A 21362-nucleotide genomic window follows, 5' to 3' on the forward strand; every position below is an offset into this window, starting at 1 on the left:
AAAAGACTTTGGGAGAGCTAAAAGTAACTCATTAGGAAAGAGCTGAAGATCCTCTGTTTCAAAACATCCCTCCTGAGGAAGGCCAGAAGTTATAACTTCCTAGATGAAAAAAAACTGAGACAGCAAGGACTGAAATGTTCTTTCAGCGAGTTCATAGCAGATCTCCTAAGAGAGCTCTGGTTTCCTTTTTTCCCAGTCAGGGTTTTTCTGAGATAGATTACAACAAGCAATCAGGTCACTGCTGTATTCTCCTGCCAGCTTGACTGTATTTTAAGTGATTCTGAGAAAACGGGGAACAGTTATATTTGGGGAGGGAAGAGATGCAATGTTTAAAAATATATCCTTTCTTTTAAGTTAGGGTGGCCAGAAAGAAAGTAAAGAGAGAGACATTTAACTAATGCTCTTGAAATAACAAGTTCATGAACCAGCTAACATGGTCGAAATAGGAGCCTATATACATATCTATGGTGCTAAAAAATCGGGGTGTTAATATTGGAAATTGAGTATGAGTCAGGCTGCAAGTCTGATCTGAAATGAAAACACTTAAGGCAGAGAGAACATATGTGGCTCTAGCCTGGTTTATGAGTGAGGTTCAGGCAAGTGCCCACTTGCCCAAGTAGATCTATTCAGAATTCCCTTTCTGACCACTGAAGAATCATATTCACAGCTTGAAATAATCAGGTCTTTGCTCATAAAATAATCACATTCATACTCTTCCTTTATTCCTACAGTACCAAGAATTGATTTTTAATGTTGAATAGTAGTTTTACGTCTTTGGGTTAGAAACAGATTTTTTAAGAGCTTTGATTCATATCTGTTATACACAGAAGGTGCATTGATTCATCCCCACAATTATCTAGATGGTGCTTATCACTAAAGCACCTAAATATTTTATAGAAAGTAAAAAAGTACACTAAATTCTTCAGAGTGCCCCTAGGTGGTCCAGGCCATTGTTAGCACATTCCAATGTTGCCCACCTCTCTCCTCACCCACAGGGCTTTTCACAACCGCCAGAGACAATAATAGAACATGAACAGGAGCAAGAGGAATGAGAGGGGGGAAAAAAAACAAGAAAAGAACAGAAGATGCTAAAAAAAAAAGAAGAAAAATCAAATAAACTGATAAAAGTATACAGAGAAAACATGGTATGAATATTAGCATAGTTTAAGCCATGGATTATTGCAATTTGCTACTTATAGAAAATCTGAACAGATTTACATATTTTTTCACCTTATGCTATATTGCTAACACATCGTTTGTAGACAAAAAAAAATATTATAGCACTGCAAGGATTCTTAGAGATACTAAAGACTTGACCAGATAGTGTGATGGAAAAAGCATTAGACTTGAAATCTAAGGTTCTGGGTTTCAATCTGAGCTTTTCTATTATGTGACTAACTTGAACAAATGCCTTTATCTCTCAGGGCCTCAGTTTTCTAGTCTTTAAAATGAGGAGGTTGAACTATGCTCTAACTCTAAATCTACTTATCAATCAATCCATCACATATGTGCCTATGTGCTAGACACTGAAGATACATGTTCAAAAATGAAACAGACCTTGTTCTCAAAGTACTTACATTCTGTCATGAAGATAACAGGTAAACATATTAATTATATTAAAAATATACAAAAAATTTCTTTCCTTGACTCGCATAATAGATCATCTTGTAATGAACAGTTTAGAGAAACAAAAACGAAAGGATACTTGGCACTGATACGTTTAAGAAAAGACAGGAGAGTACCAGGCTATTGCAGTTCAGCAAGAAATAAACTAAGTGATGAAGACTTAATGAATAGAGATAGAAAACAAATGACATCCACCAAAATTCCTTGACAAAGAATACTCAATTCCACTGTTATTGAAGATACCATAATGGTCTCCTGGCCAGGGCAGTGAAGAATGCTTTGGACCAGTTTATGCTGTAACTGGCCTATAGATAGCAAATAAATTTTTTTTCTAATGAAACAGGTCCAACAGTAACCAGTGTTATCTGTATGTCACCTGAGTATATTTTGAAATTTGCTTTTTAAGAAAATTCAAATAGTTAAAAAACAAAACAATGGGGCTAGTAGTATAGAGGATCTATCCGATATCAGTGAGGACTTCATTTTTTCTTTTCCTTCCCATGGTTATTAAAGTTCCTTCCTATGAGTATAAAACGTGAACACCAAAACAGATGATTCTGAATCAAAAAGTATTCCTTTTATTCCTCTCTCCTGGATACTCTTTTATATCTTCACTTGGAGAGATATATGGGTTGACAATTATCCTGGAAATTCTGGCTACATACACAGCAAAGTAGATGATTTAATGCAAAGAAGTTTTTTTCTTGCCTCTAAACTCATCCTGATATAGTAATCTCACATCCATGCACTGCTTTTCTCACTTGTCCTTTTGCTTTAAGCATTTCTCAGTGTCCTTGTAATTTCATAATTTAAGATAGCCTTTGCTGCTCAATGTGTGTCCCAGGTCTGAAAAGGCCCAAGAAAGAAGCTCACAAGGTCAGAAGGACTTAGCTATCAGAATCTAAACCTCAGGTTAAGGCTGCTCTGCATATTGATGACAACCAAGCCCCTGAGTTCTCTCTTGTACATGTGGGATACTTATTGTCATCATGGGACCCCTTTACCCCTTGTCCAGAAATTGCCCACATTATTGAATGCATACCCAGACACGAGAGATGCCTTCCAAACTCCAGCGCCTAGTAAATGGATGATTCTGAATTAGCCATAGCAAAACGGAAGATGATGACTGGGCGAGCATTTACAATTAAGAACTAAATGCCTTCAGCTGTTCTGAGGAAATGTTCAAGTAGCCTATTTTGATTTCTGCTATGCTGAATGATGTTTAAGAAGCTTATGTGGGTGTGGGGGTTTGTTTTGGGGTTTTTTTAGGGGAAAAAAAACCCTTTGTTTTTCACAGGTGAGCATCATTTGCTTGGGCAGGGTACAGAAATCCAGAGACCTTGAAGTTAAGTAGTCAGATACTAGGCCTCTGGTAAAAAGCTATTCCTCCTTCCTATCCTTTTATTGTTTGCCTTATCCCACAGACACATATTGTGCAATTACAGGCTCGTGAACTACAAGATAATTAAGAATATTTATACATTCTGGGTAGCCTCTATAATGAATAAGTGCACATTAAAGATTTTCTCAAATTAATTCTTTCACTGTTGAATTGAAAGAAAAGTGAACAGGTGAATATTTTTCTCCTAAATCTCAATCCCTTTCATTAATGTGCATACATGTTATTCCAAATATATACATGCACACTCCTACATATATATGTGCATGGAATGTATAAATATATATATATATATTATATATAATACATAAATGATTTATTATAGAAATATCAGTGTTTCTAGATTACACTGCATACTAGATGAGCTGTCATTAGTGCAGAAAGGATACATAGCTTTTCAACAAAAGAAAAGAATGAGGCTGCCACAGTATTGCAGTGGCTTGGGCGGTTTTTTTATTTTTTTTCCCAGCATCCATCCCTGCCAATCTTTGCACTGCCAGTAGGGAAAACCATATCCATGGCAACCAACCGTACCATTCCTACCCACATCAATGACGCCTCCCATCTAAACTGTCAAATATTCTATGCACATCATGTAAAATAGGTCTCTTTCCCCTTATACCTCTGTGCATCTCGTTTCCGTGGCTACATGTTTATGCAAATGAGGATTGTCCTTTCTCTCTCAGGTTGATTGAACACTGAATTTGTTTTGCACCTTGGCAAGGCAAAGCCATGCTGTCTTGCCACCTGGTCTACCACATAATTGCAAAAATTACATTATGATGATAACTGTCCCAAAATTAGCCTAATAACACCATCTACCTACCTTGTGAGAGAAAGTAACAGTGTGCAATAAAGAAGGATGTTAAAGCAGAGTCGAGATAGGGGAATAATGTTTAATTGGCTCTCCAGAGTCTACTAATTTTCAGAATTGGAAACCTAGTGTTTGATTTGTTCTTTTTAGTCAGTGAGAAGAAAAACATCCTTCATAAATTCTGAATGACAAATTTGCCCATCCTTTTTTGCATGTGGTTCCAGCATCCCAGGGAATCTAAAGTGTCATTTCCTCTTTGGAAGAAAGGGAGCACAAAACATGCTAGGTATGTAATCTAAATTTTCACTCTGTATCAGATCCTACCTATAAATTTTTCCCTATTCCTACTCCTCCCTCATTCCTTCTTCCTCCAACCCCCTCCACATCCTAGTTCAGTGCCTTGCTTTAGCGACAGGGTTAGGATGTAGAATTTGCATAGGCTGACATAAATTTAGATGGAAAGAAGGTGGGACCCTTTAAAAGGATATCCTTCTCCCTACCCCACCCCCAACCCTTGGTCTATTGCTTTCCACTAGATTACGCTGTGTGTGTGATTTGTTACTGCATAGCACAGAATACAATTGGTCGCTCTTTTAGGAAAGCCATAATACATTGGGTTTTTCTTAATGAGTAATGAACAATTGTACTACATTTTAATTGGGCAGTTTTAAATTGCAATATTTTTATTGATCATTATTTCAACGAAGGAAAATTTTTTATGTTAATTTTTCCTCAGTAAGGTAGAATAATGGTAGGTAAATGATGGTGAATATTGCCCTTGCTCAGGGCTTTCACAGTAAAATAGCAGCTATACCATAAGATTCCCCAACTTATCCTTATGGTTAATATTGAATATGTTTCCCTTGTTCCATAAATAAGCATCTACAGAAATGCTGAACTTTTTGTTTAATTTATACATTTCAAAGTTTCTGGGTCAGCTGGACAGATCAGATTGTAGTAGATGCTCCAAAAATCCCTCCTCACCTCCCAATCTGCGTATCCCTACCCTTTAATATGCACTTCCAACATGATGTCATACAGCCAGCATCAGTGTCTTTCTTTCACCTTATATGTCTATGGGTATTCCCTTTTTCCATTTGATCCCATACAGCCTTTCACTCTTCTCCAGTTATTTCATACACAGATGGTTTGCCTCCCCAAAGAAAATGTATACTTGTTGAAAAAAGAGATAACTTCTTTTCTTCCTTGCTTATCTTCTATGGTGTTTCGCATAGAGTTACCATTTGAACTGAATATTAAGCCTTAATTATGCAGAGTTTATAGAAATTTAGACAAAGAATATCTAATAGATGCTTCAGATGACACTGTAAATTGATGGCTACGTTAGCAATTAGAGACATCTTTCCATTATGGAAAGAGAGCCTGCCTTGGAACCAGCTAGAAATGGGTTCAAGTCTCATCCCTGACGCATATTGTCTGTGACCTTGGGCAAATAACTTAACCTTCCCAGGCTCTAGGCAACTGTCTAAGGCTGATGAGTGGCTAACTTGCATTGGCATAGTGAATTTTTTTATCTTGGAGTTCTCTACACCGGAAGTACAGAGGCTCCTAAGTGAGGCCTGAACCAGATTAAAATGGAATTGGAAAATATTTAACAAAGTAAATGCAAATGCAATAGAACATTTTAATGTGTGGTTTTCTAAGTCAATATTTAGCCCCTTATGTACAATTTATCCTCCCACCCCCATTTTTCTATTTGAGTTTGACACCGATGCTCTATACAACTGAAATCTCAGGTCCAGGCCCCATTTCTATTAAGAATGATTGGTGTTGGGGTGGAAGAAGGAACCTGGAAAGGTACTGTAGGTTTAGAGCTGAAAGGCTATGGTACCGTAGTCCAGACTTAGCATTTTATAATGAGGAAACTGCATCCCCAAGAAGTTAAGTGATTCCCCTATGGACATACAAAAGGTCACTGGAAAGGCAGGCTTGAACTCAGATCTTCTGATTACAAATCCAGCACTATTTCATTTCAGCATTTCTGTTTAGACCAAGACTTTAACTTATGGTAAGATGAGATTTCTTCCAAGGAGAAACAACCAAAAAAAAAAAAAAGAACTGAGGACTTCATCCTTCTCTCTAGAAGTTATATTATTAAGGTGCGGTGGCCACCCAATTGCTGTAAGAGAGGGCAAAAGCCACCTGCACTGCCACTTACTGTAACAGTATCACAGGAACATACAGTTTCTTTCATTGTGTCATTTTTTTTAAAGATTTCATACAATTGTATCTTCTTTTAAGGAAAGGAGGTGCTTTCAGAAAGATTGTAAAAATCAGGAATATTATTTTAATGGAAATAACATGCTGTATATTTTAGAAGCCTGATTGTAGTTGTGCTGAAGTTTTATAAAACTCCCAGAAAAAAACAGACTCCTCTTGGATTGGGTTATGAATGTATCTGTGTCCAAAATGAAAAGAAATAAACTCTGAGGAAGTTATGAGACATCTTTTAGATATTCAATTAAAAAAATATATATTTTCCTATTTTTTTACTGATTGTCACCAACATTTTTGGTTCCATCCAAGTTAATTCATTGAAGATGGTGTTTGATGGATGGAAGGTAGATTTATTTTATCTGACTTGACCATAACATTCCAACACATATCGTCTATTAAGCCAAAGGTTATATAAAAAGACTGTCATGTCCAAACAAGGGACACTTGAAAATTTGCAAAATCTTCAGATTTTGATTTTCAGAAATACAGAAAGACTCTGGGATTAAAGTTTTGATTTGTTTTGATTTTGGGGAATATAGAAGGATTCTAGAACAAGGTTAATTCATGCTAATATACATGGGTCCTGGAAGGATATCCCAGAAATATCTGTGAGGCCAAGGTCTTTGTAAGTGTACAGAAACCTCAAGGTGAAATAAACTGCCTTAAAATAGGAGATATGTAAACACTGGCTGAGACCACAGTGATGAAAAGGTTTAAAAAAGCAGGCTCTATGATGGAAATGTACATAATGTTCATGTAAGTAATAAGAAAAAATATAGATTCTAAGGTACCATAACAAACATGTTTTTATAGACAGGTCTTCAGATATTATGGTTTGGGTTAATACAGGCATTTTAGTGCTTTCACCAGAGGATGTTAACTTCTGAAGAGTAGGAAAGTGAATAATGCTTCCATTGACTAGAAAAAACTAAGGGGAAAGTGAATATCATTATGATAGGAAGTAAGCTGAATTTACTATTTTTTTCCTCCAAGAAAATGTAGACTTATTTTACTTTGAGTTATATTCTTATCTTGTTTTGCATTCTAATTATAGAGGTATGGATCATGGATTAAAGAAACTAATCTTCATTAACATTTGTAAGATAGCAATGATCCCTAACCACAAAACAATATTTCACTCAGCATGACACTGTGCTCCAAGTATGGGTGGCCTAGGTAGCAAGAGCTGATAGGGAAGTCTGAAAACCTTCTCTTGACCTTAGGAAATCTGGAACAGAATTCCAGGTTTTGTTTAAGCTGGGGAAAACAAAGGCTTTATAGAACCCTTCTTGATCTCTTTTAACTGGTTTTGTTCTCCCTCTAATTACATGCCCTCCAGTCTTTCCCATCCACATTTTCCCATTAATCCTTCACTGAAGCTCTAGCCAACAACCTCTGAAGGCATCTTAAACTCAATTTACCCCAAAGAGAACTCATTATCCCTCTCCAAAAACAAACAAAAAACAAACAAACAAACAAACAACAAACGCAACTCTTTTCAGAACATCCTAATTGCTGTTGAAGGTATCATCAAACTTTCAATCAAATGGGTTCACAATCTTGGAGTCATCTTTGACTCTTGATTCTCCTTCACCTTCTATATTCATTCAATTGCCAAGTTCTGCTGATCCAACATCAACAATATCTCACTTATCTGTCCCTTATGTGTCCTTTCCTCACACACCAATCCATCCTCTGAACAGCTGTCAAACAGATATTCCTAAGGCATAGTTCTGAGCATGTCAATCCCCATGTCAATTAGCTCCATATTGTTTCTAGAATAAAATATAAACACTTCCATTTAGTACTAAAAGCCCTTCATGATATAGTTCTTACCTTATTGTTTAGACTAATTTCACATTATTCACCTTTACATACTCTATACTCTAGCCAGACTGGCCCACCTGCTATTCCCCAAGCATCACCTTTGCCCAGAATGCTTTGTAGAATACTTGGATTCCCTTAAAGCACAGCTCAGGCATCACTTTCTTATATGAAGATCTTTCTCAGGAAGAGTTTCCTGATCTCCCCCATTTGCTGCTCCTCTCCACCCCCATTATTTCTCACTACTGCACTTAGATTTTGTGGCTCTTACAGGATGTTTCCCCTACCCCTCTCCTACCTCTCATGTAAATTCTTTCAGGGCAAGGACTGTTTTGATTTTGTCTAGTATCCTTAGTCCCCAGTAAATAGTAGGTATTCAAACAATGCTTATTTATTTGAACTGAACTGAGGCTCTCCTGTAGTTCTTTCAATATCCTGGGTGTATCAATAAATCAACTAATCAACATTTATTGAGGTTTATTGTTTCTTAGCACTTTGCTAAGGGTTGGGGATAAAAAAAGACAAAGTGAAAACAACCCTCACCCTCTAGGAACTTACATCCACATATATATAGATAGATAGATAGATAGATAGATAGATAGATAGATAGATAGATAGATAGATGATAGATAGATAGATATACACATACATACATATGTGTGTATCTATGTTTGTACGCATGTTGAAAGTTATGTCGACTCAGTTACCCATTGTTCCCAGCCCTACTTGTCAACCAGTGTTGGAGGAGGCTCTGGTGGGGAAGGAGACACTAAGTCTACAGCATTTTTTATCACCTGCTCTTTGTTACATACCCTACCTGCAAATTGTCTTATTCTTGCTACCTTGAGGAGGAACTGAGATTCAAGGATCCAACCTCTTTGCTGAGGTGGACCTATCTAAATTGTCTTAAAGTTACTGATAAAAGCTGTCCCCACCTTGAAGCCCTTGCTGATTTCCAGTGATCAGCCTGTCAATGTGTTGTTACCTTGACATATTTATGATAAACTCCTTTTCATTCTCTTTGTCCTGAGTTTTGCCTTATTAATGAGGGTGAAAAGCCCAAATGAAGAATTTTCCTTTCAACATTAGGTATAAATATAGATATATCTGTCTATATACATGTATGCATATATGCATATACACACAAGTGTATATATGTGTGTGTGTGTGTGTGTGTGTGTGTGTGTGTGTGTAATTGAACAGGTAGCTTAAATTAATATAATGCTGGGTAGTATTAAGAAGTATCCTCTTTAGAATGAATTTGTAGATAATATAAGCATTACTCTCCCAATTATATAATGGAGAAAACTGAGAGACAAGTGAAGTGATTGGCCTAGAGTCAGCTGGTAGCACAGCCAAGACTCACACCCATGTCTTTAGACTTTAAGGGCTCTTTCTACCATATTACTCAGCCTCCCTAAAAGCAAGCTATGAAATAATGCTAATAGTAAGTTAGCTGTAGATTCTATTTGAATTCTTAAAAAAGAAATGAAGACAAAGAAACAACAGCATTTCAATGAGCATAAGATCAGATGAATGCTGCACTAAAGTGACATAAGGTGAGCACTACTGGCCCTTTGCATCTGCCTCTCATGCTTCTATTCTGAATTTTTCTCTAGCAAGTCCATATGTAACTCCTGTTGCCTCCTAATCTATATTACTTTACTCTCCTACCTGGGACAGCTAGCAGTAGATAGAGTGCTGGGCCTAGAGTTAGGAAGACTCATCTTCATAAGTTCAAATATGGCCTCAGAAACTTAATAGCTGTGTGATCCTGGGTAAGTCACTTAACCCTGTGTCTCAGTTTCCTCATCTGGAAAATGAGCTGGAGAAGGAAATGGCAAGCCACTCCTGTACCTCTGCCAAGAAAACCCTAAATGGGGTAATAGAAGAGTCAGACATGACTGAATAACAACTCTTCTACCTATAATACACTTATTCAACTGTGCCAATCTATTGACCTAACCAATAACCTCACTATATTCTACAGATAAGTAGAATATTTGATCATTATCAAAAACAAGAAAGAAATGATTGTTTTACTGGCTTCCTATTGCCTAGAAGTCTTCCTTCCTTCCTTCCTTCCTTCCTTCCTTCCTTCCTTCCTTCCTTCCTTCCTTTACCCTTCTTAGGTTCATCCTTCACCTCTATGAAAAGTGCTCTTCCTAATGCACTTTGCTACCTTTCAGTATGAACTATTGGAGCAAATACTAGATATAAAGTCAGGAGAGCACTGGGTTCAAATCCCATCTCTGACACTAGGTGACCATGGGCAATTCACTTAATAACTCAACCTCAGTTTTCGTATCTGTTAAATAGGAATATTACTATTTGTAATGCCTAACTCACAAGGTTGTTGGGAATAGTAAAAGAGATAAGGTAGGTAAAGTGATTTGTAATTGTTAAAGCATTATATACGTAAATACAGGTGTGTATGTATATGTATGTGCACATTTGTATGTATGTATATATGTATGCATGTATATGTATGCACATGTATATATGCATATACTTATGCTGTGGATTACTTATCATTTATTAGTATTGTTTGAGTTTGAGTGTCATTACTTATGTAACTAGAAAATTCTAATTCCTCCAAAAGCATATTATAGAGGTCAGGCTGAGCTCAGAGATGCTTCAGGGAAGATGTATGGTTGTAAGGAATATTTAGATCCCGTTCAGTGTTTCTTTGGGTCTCCTCAGGGCTTTTGTTTTGGGCCCACGAAAAGCTTATGTTCTGGGTTCCCCAAATTAGATTGACTTACCTTTTGATACATGTCTCAATTACCCTTCCATTGAAGACTACCTACCATCTGCATGAGGTCAATCAGGCAAATGGTCTTACTCCCCTGTTTGAATTCTATATAATGTATATTCTATATAATGTATGCTCACAAAGGTTTGTGGAGGAAGCCACTCCTTTCTCTCTCTCTGTGTCTCTTTCTCTCTCTGTCTCTTTCTCTCTCTGTCTCTCTCCCTCTGTCTCTCTCTGTCTCTGTCTCTCTCTCTACCCCCCCTATCTCTGCCTCCATCTCTGTCTCTGTCTCTCTCCACACACACACACACACACACACACACACACACACACACACACACACACATGACCTAATAAATTTCTATCTAAACCTATTTCAGATTTTGGGGTCTGTTCTCATGACTAATGCTATATACGTGTATATGTATATAAATTGTATATGCATGTTTATGTGTGTGTACATATTATTTTATTGTCCCCACTCAGGCAGGTTGGAGGAATAAGGATGGGCAACCAAGGCCTTTAATCACAAATGCCGCCCTATAGAGACTGAGCATTACAATTCTTCCACCATCCATTATTACTCCTATGGCTAGGAATCTCTGACCACTCATCACTCTATCCCTGTATTACTTAATCACTGGCTATTCAGGAATAAATTATCCCTAACCCATTCATGTAATTCTCTCATCCCCATCCTCCTCAACCCTACCTCACATATGTTCCACTCCAACTCTGCCCTGTCCTTCCAATGGATCTTTTGGAATTCCCATGCCATAATGAACAAACTTCCCTTCCTTCTGGACCTCTTACTCTCATATTTCTTCCCTCTCCTTGCTCTCATTAGACAGAGGATGCTGTATCCCTGATCATTCTCTCAAGCATTGGTGTCAAAGTCACATGGAAATATGGGCCACTAATCTGTACATAATGATCCCTGCAAGCTGCAAATTTAGTTTTAAAATGTAATATTATCTATGTTTTGTTGAATTTTTATTTATTTTGTTAAATATTTCCCAATTACATTTTATTCTGGTTCAGGCACACTTGGAAGTGTTGTGGGTCACACTCAGCCTGCAGGCTGCATGTTTGACACCTCTCTGTTCTAGAAGATTGCTTGCACCTTCACTCCATCTCTAACCTCCTTACTAGTGGTAGAAGCGGAGCTGGAATATTCCTTGCTCCAAACTACCACTTCCAGACTCTTTCTTTGCTTCCATCACTCAGCAACCTCTCCTCTTTGGCAGTTCATTTATTAAAATTTTTCATCTTATACAGACCACAGTGCTTATTGTCTAACAGTCTCAAGTTATTCTCCCTTCTTTCTCCAGGAATCAGCATCAAATTTACTGTCTTCTTCTCCTCCTTCTACCCCAATTCTATTCCCTCCTCATTTCTCACATGGTCATACTATTTTGGCATTTTTCTGACTGACTTCTCCACCATGCCCCATATCACATTGGGCACTTCCTCCAATCTCTTGCTTTTCAGATTTCTTTTGTGTATTGTCTTCTTCCATTAGATTATAAACTCCTTGAGGGCAGGGATTGTCTTTCCTTTTACAAGTATATATTCCCAGCACTTAGCATGATGCCTGACACATAGCAGGTAGTTAATAAATGTTTATTGACTATTGACTATTATACTAAGGATCTTCAATATTCATGTTGATGCTTCATCAAACACCCAAACCTCCCAGTTTCTCTGCCTCCTGATATCCTATTACCTATTCCTCCACTCCACCTCAACCACACTGCAGACTCATTTCTCCTCCTAAACCTATACTTGTACTTCCCCACCATCTCTAATATTTCACTCCTCAGTACATTCTCAGGTCAGTACTCCTATACTGACTTCATTTTCCTCTTCCCCCAATACCAATCCTACATTTAAATAATTCAACTCCACACTGCCCTCTATTTTTGAATATCTCTTCCCCTTGTCCTTTTTTCAAACCCTAGCCCTGGAATACTCCAACCTTTCAACTATTTCATTCCTATTCAATTTGTTGTTGCACAGAGCTGGAGGAAGTCACAAAAACATGCTGAACGAATACTCTACAAATATGTGTTATTGAACTTCAACTGCGTCTCACTTTAGCAATGCAATCCTTTTATTTTTCTCTAATTGATTCCCAATCTCACTTCCCAGAGTAACTATTCTGAACCTTCTTTTCTCTACTCAAACATCCCACATCCCTCTTCTCTGCCAGACTTGTCCCTTCACTGCTGCTCCCCCTACCCACCCACCCAGCTAAGAATCTTGCTTCCTACTTTGTAAGAATATTATTTAGGTAATTTGATTAGAACTCTTTTTTTTATTCTCACTTCAAAATTCCTTCAGATAATTCTCGCATTGTCTCTTACTTGCTACCTTCCAACATGCTCCTGTCTTTCCTATCATTAAAAAAAGGCTACCATCCTTACAAACTATCTTATATTGCTCCTTATTTTCTCAGCCAAGCTCCTTGAAAAAAAAAACCCTACCTATACTCACTGCCTCTATTCTCATTCATTTCAGTCATTCCTCAACCTCTCACAATTTGGCTTCCAACCTCATCCCACAGCTGAAATTACTCTCTACAAAGTTACCAATGGTACTTTAATTGCCAGATCTGGTGGTGTTTTCTGAATCTTCATACTTCTTGACTTCTCTGATATATTTGAAACTTCAGAGCATCCTCTTCTCTTAGATATTCTCTTTTCTCTGGATTTGCATGCACTACCCTCTTCTCTCTAGGTTCCTCTATATGTCTGATCATTTATTTAGCAAGATGGTAAAGTGGGTAGCTGGTGAAGTGAATAGGGCACTGGGCTTGGAGTCAGAAAGATCTAAATTCAAATCCAGCCTCAGACATTTTTAGTTGTGTGACCCTGGGCAAGTCACTTAACCTCTTTTTGCTTCAGTTTCCTCATCTGTAAAATGGGAATAATAATAGCACCTATCCTCCTGTGATTTTTGTGAGGATCAAATGAGATAATAATTGTAAAGCACTTAGCACGGTGCCTGACACCAAGTAAGTGCTACCACAATCATCATCATCAATCGCTAGTCAGTCTCTGCCGGGTTCACCATCCATATTCCTTCCTTAAACTGTGGGTGTTCCCCAAGACTCTGTTTAGTTTCTTCTTTTTTTTCTCTCTACACTCTCTAGGTGATTTCAACAGTCTCCTTACATTTAATTATCCATCTTTATGCATGTGATTCACAGATGTATGTATTCAACCATACTGTTTCTCCATCTCATATCACCAACCCCCTATTGGACATTTTATACTGGTTGTCCTAGTGATATGTCAAACTTAACATGTCTAAACAGAAATGTTTCTCCCACACCCACCTACTTTTCAAACTTTCCTCTATCTGTCAAAGGCACCACCATCTCCTAATCTTACAAGTTTGTAACCTTGGTATTATCCTGGATTCTATACTTTGCCTCATTTTACATAGTCAATCAGTTGCAAATCTCATCAATCTGACCTTCACAACACCTCTTGAATCCAACACCTTTCTATTCACACAAACACCATTTTAGTGCAATAGTCAGCCCCATAGCACCACTGAATCACACCCCTTGCCTGTGGGATGGCACAAAAGACTGAATTAATAGCTCTCACTAGAGCATTAGAACTGAGGGATGATAAGAGAATCAACTTCTACACAGACTCCAAATATGCCTTCCACTTGCTTCATGCCCATGGGGTGATATGGAAGGAAAGAGGGTTCTTGACCACAAAACATTTCCCCGTAAGACAAGGTCCTGAAATCTTATGCCTCCTTCAGGCTGTATACCCCCCCCCCACAAAGAAGTAGAAGTTATGCACTGTAGGGGACATCAGACCAGGCTACAGGAAATCAGCTTGCAGATATCACTGCCAAAGCAGCAGCAGGAACCCTTAATACCCCTAATTCTCCAGGTCTCACCTCTTTTTGACCCTCCATATACTCCTGAGGAATGACAACAATATTCTTGTAGAGGATATGAACTCTTGCCTACAGGATGGTTTAAAACACCCACAGACCAACTGGTTATTTCTGAATCAGGGACTTGGAAACTCCTTCAGGGGCTTCATCAGGCTACCCATCTGGGAAAAACATGCCCTCCAAAATCTTGTGAAATCCCTTTTCTCAGGACCCAGATTGCTGAACACCATAGGGCAAGTCTGCAGGGCTTGCCCCATCTGAATTCAAGCCAATCCTGAGGGCACTGTTAGGTCCCCTCCTCTTATCAACCCTGTCCAGAGCCCGGGCACTTTTCCTGGGGAAGATTGGTAGCTAGACATCACTCACATGCCACCTTGTAAAGGATTCAAACACTTCCACTAATTGGATGGAGGCCTTCCCTGGTTGCTCTGAAAAAGCTGACCAAAGTACTTCTGAAGGAAATTATTCCCAGATTCAGACTCCTTGCAGAGCAATGATGGACTCACTTTTACATCCCCAATTACCCAGAAGGTTCCCAAGGTCCTTGGTATAACCTACAACCTTCAGGCAAGGTTGAAGAGATGAACCACACCCTAAAAGAACCTTGACTAAATTGACTAGTGGTTTGCCAAGGCTACTTATGGCTCCTCCCGGTGGCCCTACTCTGGGTCAGGATGCATACCCCTCCCAGCTAATATGAAATTCCTTTGAACTGATGTTTAGCAGACCTTTTCTGACTTGATATCCTTATAAAAAGACTTTATCTGATTATGCTAATTCACATACACACCCCCATCAGTCCCTAGCTCTTCCCTCACATTTACTCCAGGAGACATGGTCTATCTTAAATCATGGAGATCACAAGGCACTGACCCCTTGTAGGAAAAGTGGAAGGGGCTGTATAAGGTCATCCTAACCACTCCTACTGCTGTTAAGCTCTAAGGGCTTCCTAGTTGGACCCACGCTTCTCAAATTAAACCTGTTCCACCTCCCACCACAGGTTTTTCTGAACATCACCCCAAATACTCATGTGAGCCTGAAACTCTTCTTCAAGAAACCACACAAGACATAAACTTATTAAAGTGGGGGAGCAGCTCCTCTGTACCCTTCTTCTGCTTTCTCTTGTTCCTAGCCCACCTATTCCTGATCCCCACTGGTGCCTAGGTCTAAGCCTGCTTCCCCCACTGGAAGTCTAATGCCTTAATTCAAATAGGGGACTCAGGTTGGGCGAGTTTGTGATTGCTGGGTGTGTCACCATCATCCCCAGGATACCAGGTTACTCCCCATAGCTCTCTCCCTATCCCGTGAAAATCCTGCATGGAATTCATGCTTTGAGCATTCCTCTAAAGACCTTCCTGCCATAGTAATTGCTAGCCTATTTTCAAACCTGACAGCCAAAGACCCATGCTTCTAGGCAGGGGATGACTAAAAGACCATCATTACCAGCATTTCAACAAATACAGGTACAGGTGGTAAGGGCCCAGGCATCACAAAACCTCACTTCCTTCGCTTCCAGGACCCTCTCAAATACCTTTTGCCAGCCAGAGATACCTTATATCCTTATTATATTACCTGGCACTGGCCCAGGTATCTCCACAGTTCCTATAGGTGACAAAATGTAAGTTACTCAACTAGAATTTATTAAGCACCTACTATGTGTCAGGTACTGAGCTAAGCCTTGGAGATAGAAAGAAAGGCAAGAAACGATACCTGCATAAAACAGGTAGTTTTCAGACCAAGAAATCAAAGCTATCTATAGTCATATGAAAAAAATGCTCTAAATCACAATTGATAGGAGCGATGAAAATTAAAACAACCCTGAGGTACAACCTCACACCTATCAGATTGGCTAATATGACAAGAAAGGAAAATGATAAATGTTGGAGGGAATGTAGGAAAACTGGGACATTAATGAATTGTTGGTGGAGTTGTGAAATGAGCCAACAATTCTGGAGAGCAATTTAGAACTATGCCCAAACAACTATAAAACTGTGAGTACCCTTTGATCCATCAATGCCACTTCTAGGCTTATACCCTGCTGCCCACTTTGGAAGAAATAAAATGATGGACACAACCTAATCATATTTGTCTTTTCTTAAGACCAAACTCTGAGAAAAGTTACAATACAAAGTGAAGTGAGCAAAACCAGTAGAATGTTGTTCAAAGTAGCAGCAAAATTGTATGATGAAGAACTATGAATGACTTAGCTATTCTCAGCAATGCAATGATCCAAGAAAATCCCAAGACTCGTGATGAAAAATGATATTGACTTCCAGAGAAAGAACTGATGTTGTCTGAATACAGATTGAAACATACTATCTTCCTTTCTTTTTCTTTCCCTTTCTTTCTTTCTTTCTTCCTTCCTTCCTTCCTCCCTTCCTTCCTTTCTTCCTTCATTCCTTTCTTTCTGTCTTTCTTTCTTTCTTTCTTTCTTTCTTTCTTTCTTTCTTTCTTTCTTTCTTTCTTTCTTTCTTTCTTTCTTTCTTTCTTTCTTTCACAGAATGACTAATGTGGAAATGCTTTATATGGTTTCACATGTATTAGATTGCTTATCATCCCAGGGAGGGAGGGATAGAATTTAGAACTCAAAACTAAAACAAAAAACCAAAAAAGCAACGAATGTTAAAAATTGTCTTTATCTGTAATGGGGGTAGAATAAAATATTATTAAAAAAAAAGAGGTAACAAATACCTGCTCTCAAGGAGCTCATCTCTTAATCAAAGACTTTAGACAATGTGAAAAGTCTGAAAGCTTTTCCCAGGAACTGTGTTTGGATTAGTTCAGGAAACTTGGTCATGCCCTGTGGGTCTTCAACCAAAGAGCAGACCAATCCAAAACCCAGGGTGTTTGTGCAAATATTTCTAGAAGCTCGGCTAGAACTGCTGGATCCTGGCATCCCATTTGCCTGAATCCACTAGGTTCTGAACTAGTCAGCTATTTTATAGAAGATCCACAGAATATACACGTTTGCTTAATCACTCCAAACAGTCCTTTTGCAAAGTAATTCTAGTTCATCCAATGGTTTTAAGGACTTTTCACATTTAAAGTCTTTGATTGATTGAGATATATTCTCACTTGATTCCAAGACTTTGTTTAGATTTTGATGGCTTAGAATGAGTAAACAGCAATTGTTTTCTGTTTGGCATCATAAATTCTATAGGTCTTCCCCTCCCAGACTGATAGTTATATGATGGTAAACTGGGCCATCTTTTGTCTCAATTCTCACCTAGCCCTTAGTCACTGAATGAGTGTTGCCTTAAAGACCTTAATTTAGAAAGCTCAAGGTCATCCACAGCATCCTGGCCATCACCAATTTTCTTGACTTTTGTCTTGCCACTAGACTTTGATGACTCTCAAGGAGAGTGTGAGGCTGAGGACCTTGCATAGCCCTGCCTCATTTAAATCCAGTTTACGCATAAGTTAAGAGATCACCCCTGTGATGTCATTGGTCCTCTTCAAGAATGAAAGAGGAACAGTAACAACATTCTTACCTAATCAAGACATCAGGGAATAGCATTTTATCACTTGCTTTACGTAGAGTTAGGAAATTGATTGGACTACTCAGTAACTCCCACCTACATTGTAGTTTGCCAGTGCCTACTGAATAAACTGTTAACTACCCTCCCAGGCTTAGCAGAGTCCCTGGCACATAGTAAACACTTAATAAATGTTTACTGATTGTTGACTGACTGGCCTTCATAATCTGGTTTTAAGCAAAGTTTCTAACCCTCTCTGGCCTTTCAGATATGTTATACTCTAGTTAGAGTTTGTTACTCACCACTCTTATTCTACCTTTCTTCATCTTTTTTTTATTTTTTGCTCACGCCATTTCCAAATCTCAAAGTACTTCTTCCCCAATCTCTAACTATTAAAACACTATACTTATTTCGAAGTCCATATTAAGTGTCACCTCATCCATGAAATATTCCTCGATGCACATATGCCCATCCTTATTCTTACCTCCAGTGAAAAGTGATTTTTCTCTCATAAAGTTTATTAGGCTACTTGGTCTGGACCAGCCTTTGCCACAGACTGCTCTATATCATACTTACTGTGTACATGTGCTACTTTCTGTACTATTCTGTCCTTACCTTCCTTTCCCCAGAAGTCCTGATCTCTACCCTCTAATTCAGAGCAGGACAATGAAGTAGATTTCTTGGGGAAAAAAGACACAAAACCAAAATCTGTCACTTTTGACAGTCTCATGCTGTCCTTATGGACATGATGGAAAGGTGTAAGTTTGATGACAGTACAAATAGGTCAATTTGAAGCCAGTTGACTAAAAGAGTAGTTATTAATAGGTTGAAGGCAACTTGGAAGAAGGGTGCTAGAATGACTTGGAGATTTGTACTTGGTCCAATGCCATCTAACATTTTTAATGAATGGCTTGAGTGAAAGTCTAGACAGTATGCTTGTCACATTTTCATATGTCGGAAATCTGGGAAGGTTAAAGCTACCATATTGGATGAGAAGGTCAGGATCTGAAATTATTTCAGCAGAACTATGGAACAATTCTAATAAGATTTATTTTTGTCCATTCTTGTGATTTCATTAGTAGAGAGAACTCTGTGTGAATATTTTCTCAATTGACAAAGATCTGCAACTTATTTATAATTTATAGTCTTAGAGACTTGCTGGGGGCACTAAGTTAAAGTGACTTTCATTTAGTCATGAGGCAGGACCTTAAAACTAAGTGCTCCTTATTCCCAAGCCAGACCTCTGATACATGATGTAATGCTAATTCTAGAGATGATATTTAATAGAGATAAATGTAAAGTCATACTTGTAGCTGCAAAAAAGTCAACTTCAAATATAGAAGAAGAGGAAGCATGGGCAGAAAGAAACTCCTCTGAGGTCTGGAAAATTTTGTAAATTGCTAATTCAATATAAGTCAGCATTGCAACATGGCAGCCTCTCCAAAAAAACCAACCCTAATTCAATCTAGGCTGAATTAGAAAGAGAGGCATAATGTCCAGAGTGAAGAATGTGATAGTGCCACCATACTTTGCTCTGTTTAGACCACATCTGAAGTATTGTGTTATGTTGTTGTGCAAAGTAGTTTTCAGTCACATCCAACTCTTCATGACCCCATAGGGCTTTCTTGGCAACAATACTAGAGTAGCTAGCCATTTCCTTCTCCAGCTCATTTTCCAGATGAGGAAACTGAGGCAAACAGGGTTAAGTGACTTGCCCAGAATCACATAGCTGGTAAATGTCTTAGGCCTAATTTGAACTCAGGAAGACTCATCTTCCTGACTCTAGGCCCAGTATTCAATCACATCTAGCTGTGTGTTAAGTCATAGGTATCACATTTTAGGAATGACATTGATGAGACAGAGAGAATTCAGAGGGCAACTGGGATCATAAAGGGCCTTCAGATCATTCCAAAGAATGGGAGTTTCCACCTGAAGAAAAAAAAGAATACTTAGCTGGATAAGGAGAGGGTGTGGAGGAAGAATGATAGTTGTTTTCAAGAATTTGGAGGGTTTTCCTGTGAACAAGAGCTTAGACTTGTATTCCTTGATTTGCAATTAATATCTCCACAGAAATGACTTGTAGATCTCTCTCACTCTCTTTCTCTCTCTCTTCTCTCTCTCTCTCTCTCTCTCTCTCTCTCTCTGCTCTGTCTCCCTCTATATGTGTGTGTTCCCTTTCTCTTCACTGAACTTCAGTTTCATGTTTTCAACTGCCTTCTCCAAATCTCAAACTGCATGTCCTGCCAGGACCTCAAACTCACCACTGCAAAGAGTAACCTATCATTTTTCCTTCCAAAGTTTATCACTTCTAAACTTTTTTATTTCTCAAAAACAGACACTTTTCTCTTACTCACTCGGGGTCAAAAATTCAAACTAATTATTGAATTTTTACTGTTCTTCATTGCTACATCCAGTCAGTTACCAAGTCAATTATATCTGCAAAATATCTTTTAAAGCAAAAATATAATTGGTGCTCCCACAAGCCCTTTTCCCTGGTTGTTACAAGAACCTACTAACGGGTGTCCTTGCCTCCAGATTCTTTAATCTTGACATCTGTCATGAAAGCAATTTTCTAAAGCATAGTTCTGGTCACATCAATTTCTTCTTCACTAACTTCAATGTCTTCTGAATCAAACACGTACAAACTCCTCATGTTTGCATTTAAGGCTCTCTACTACGGGGCATTAATCTACTTTAGTACTCTTATTTCTCTGTGTTCTACTTCACACTCTAGCCACACAGTCCTTACTGCTAACTGTTTCCTGATCTTCTCCTCCACTTTTGTTCAGTGTGTTGCCCCAAGCTGGGGCTCCTCCCTACATCTACCCACTGAAATTCTTCTCCTTGTAGGCCCAACTCAGGTGTCATCTGTGCCATGACCCCTTCTCCCAGCTAGAAATAAATCTTGACTCTGTCCTTGAATTTCTCAGGCTACTCTGACTTAGGCAATCGATCACTCTCTGGCTTGCATTGTGGTTATTTCCATATATACTTCATTCCCTCTACTAGACTACATGCTCCTTGTCAGCAGGGACTGCTTCATTTTTCATTTCTGTAGCCATTGTGATTAGCACAGTGCCTTGCATACAGTAAGCACTCAAACAATGGTTTTTGAATTTAATTATTCCATCCTGCATTATGGCTCCTTGTAAGACTACCTGGCCTAGTCCAATTTTTACTTAGGTACTGCCATTCTGGCAGTATCTCATGGCCGAAACTAAAGGAGAAACAATGCCCCCTGCCTCTGAGCAAGTGGAAACTTGGTGTCCTAATGCACTTTTTGGGAAACCTTTGCTAGCCTGCTTT

Source organism: Phascolarctos cinereus, unplaced genomic scaffold (genome assembly GCF_003287225.1).
Source record: "Phascolarctos cinereus isolate Bilbo 61053 unplaced genomic scaffold, phaCin_HiC Scaffold_4;HRSCAF=312, whole genome shotgun sequence".
Taxonomy (NCBI): Eukaryota; Metazoa; Chordata; class Mammalia; order Diprotodontia; family Phascolarctidae; genus Phascolarctos; species Phascolarctos cinereus.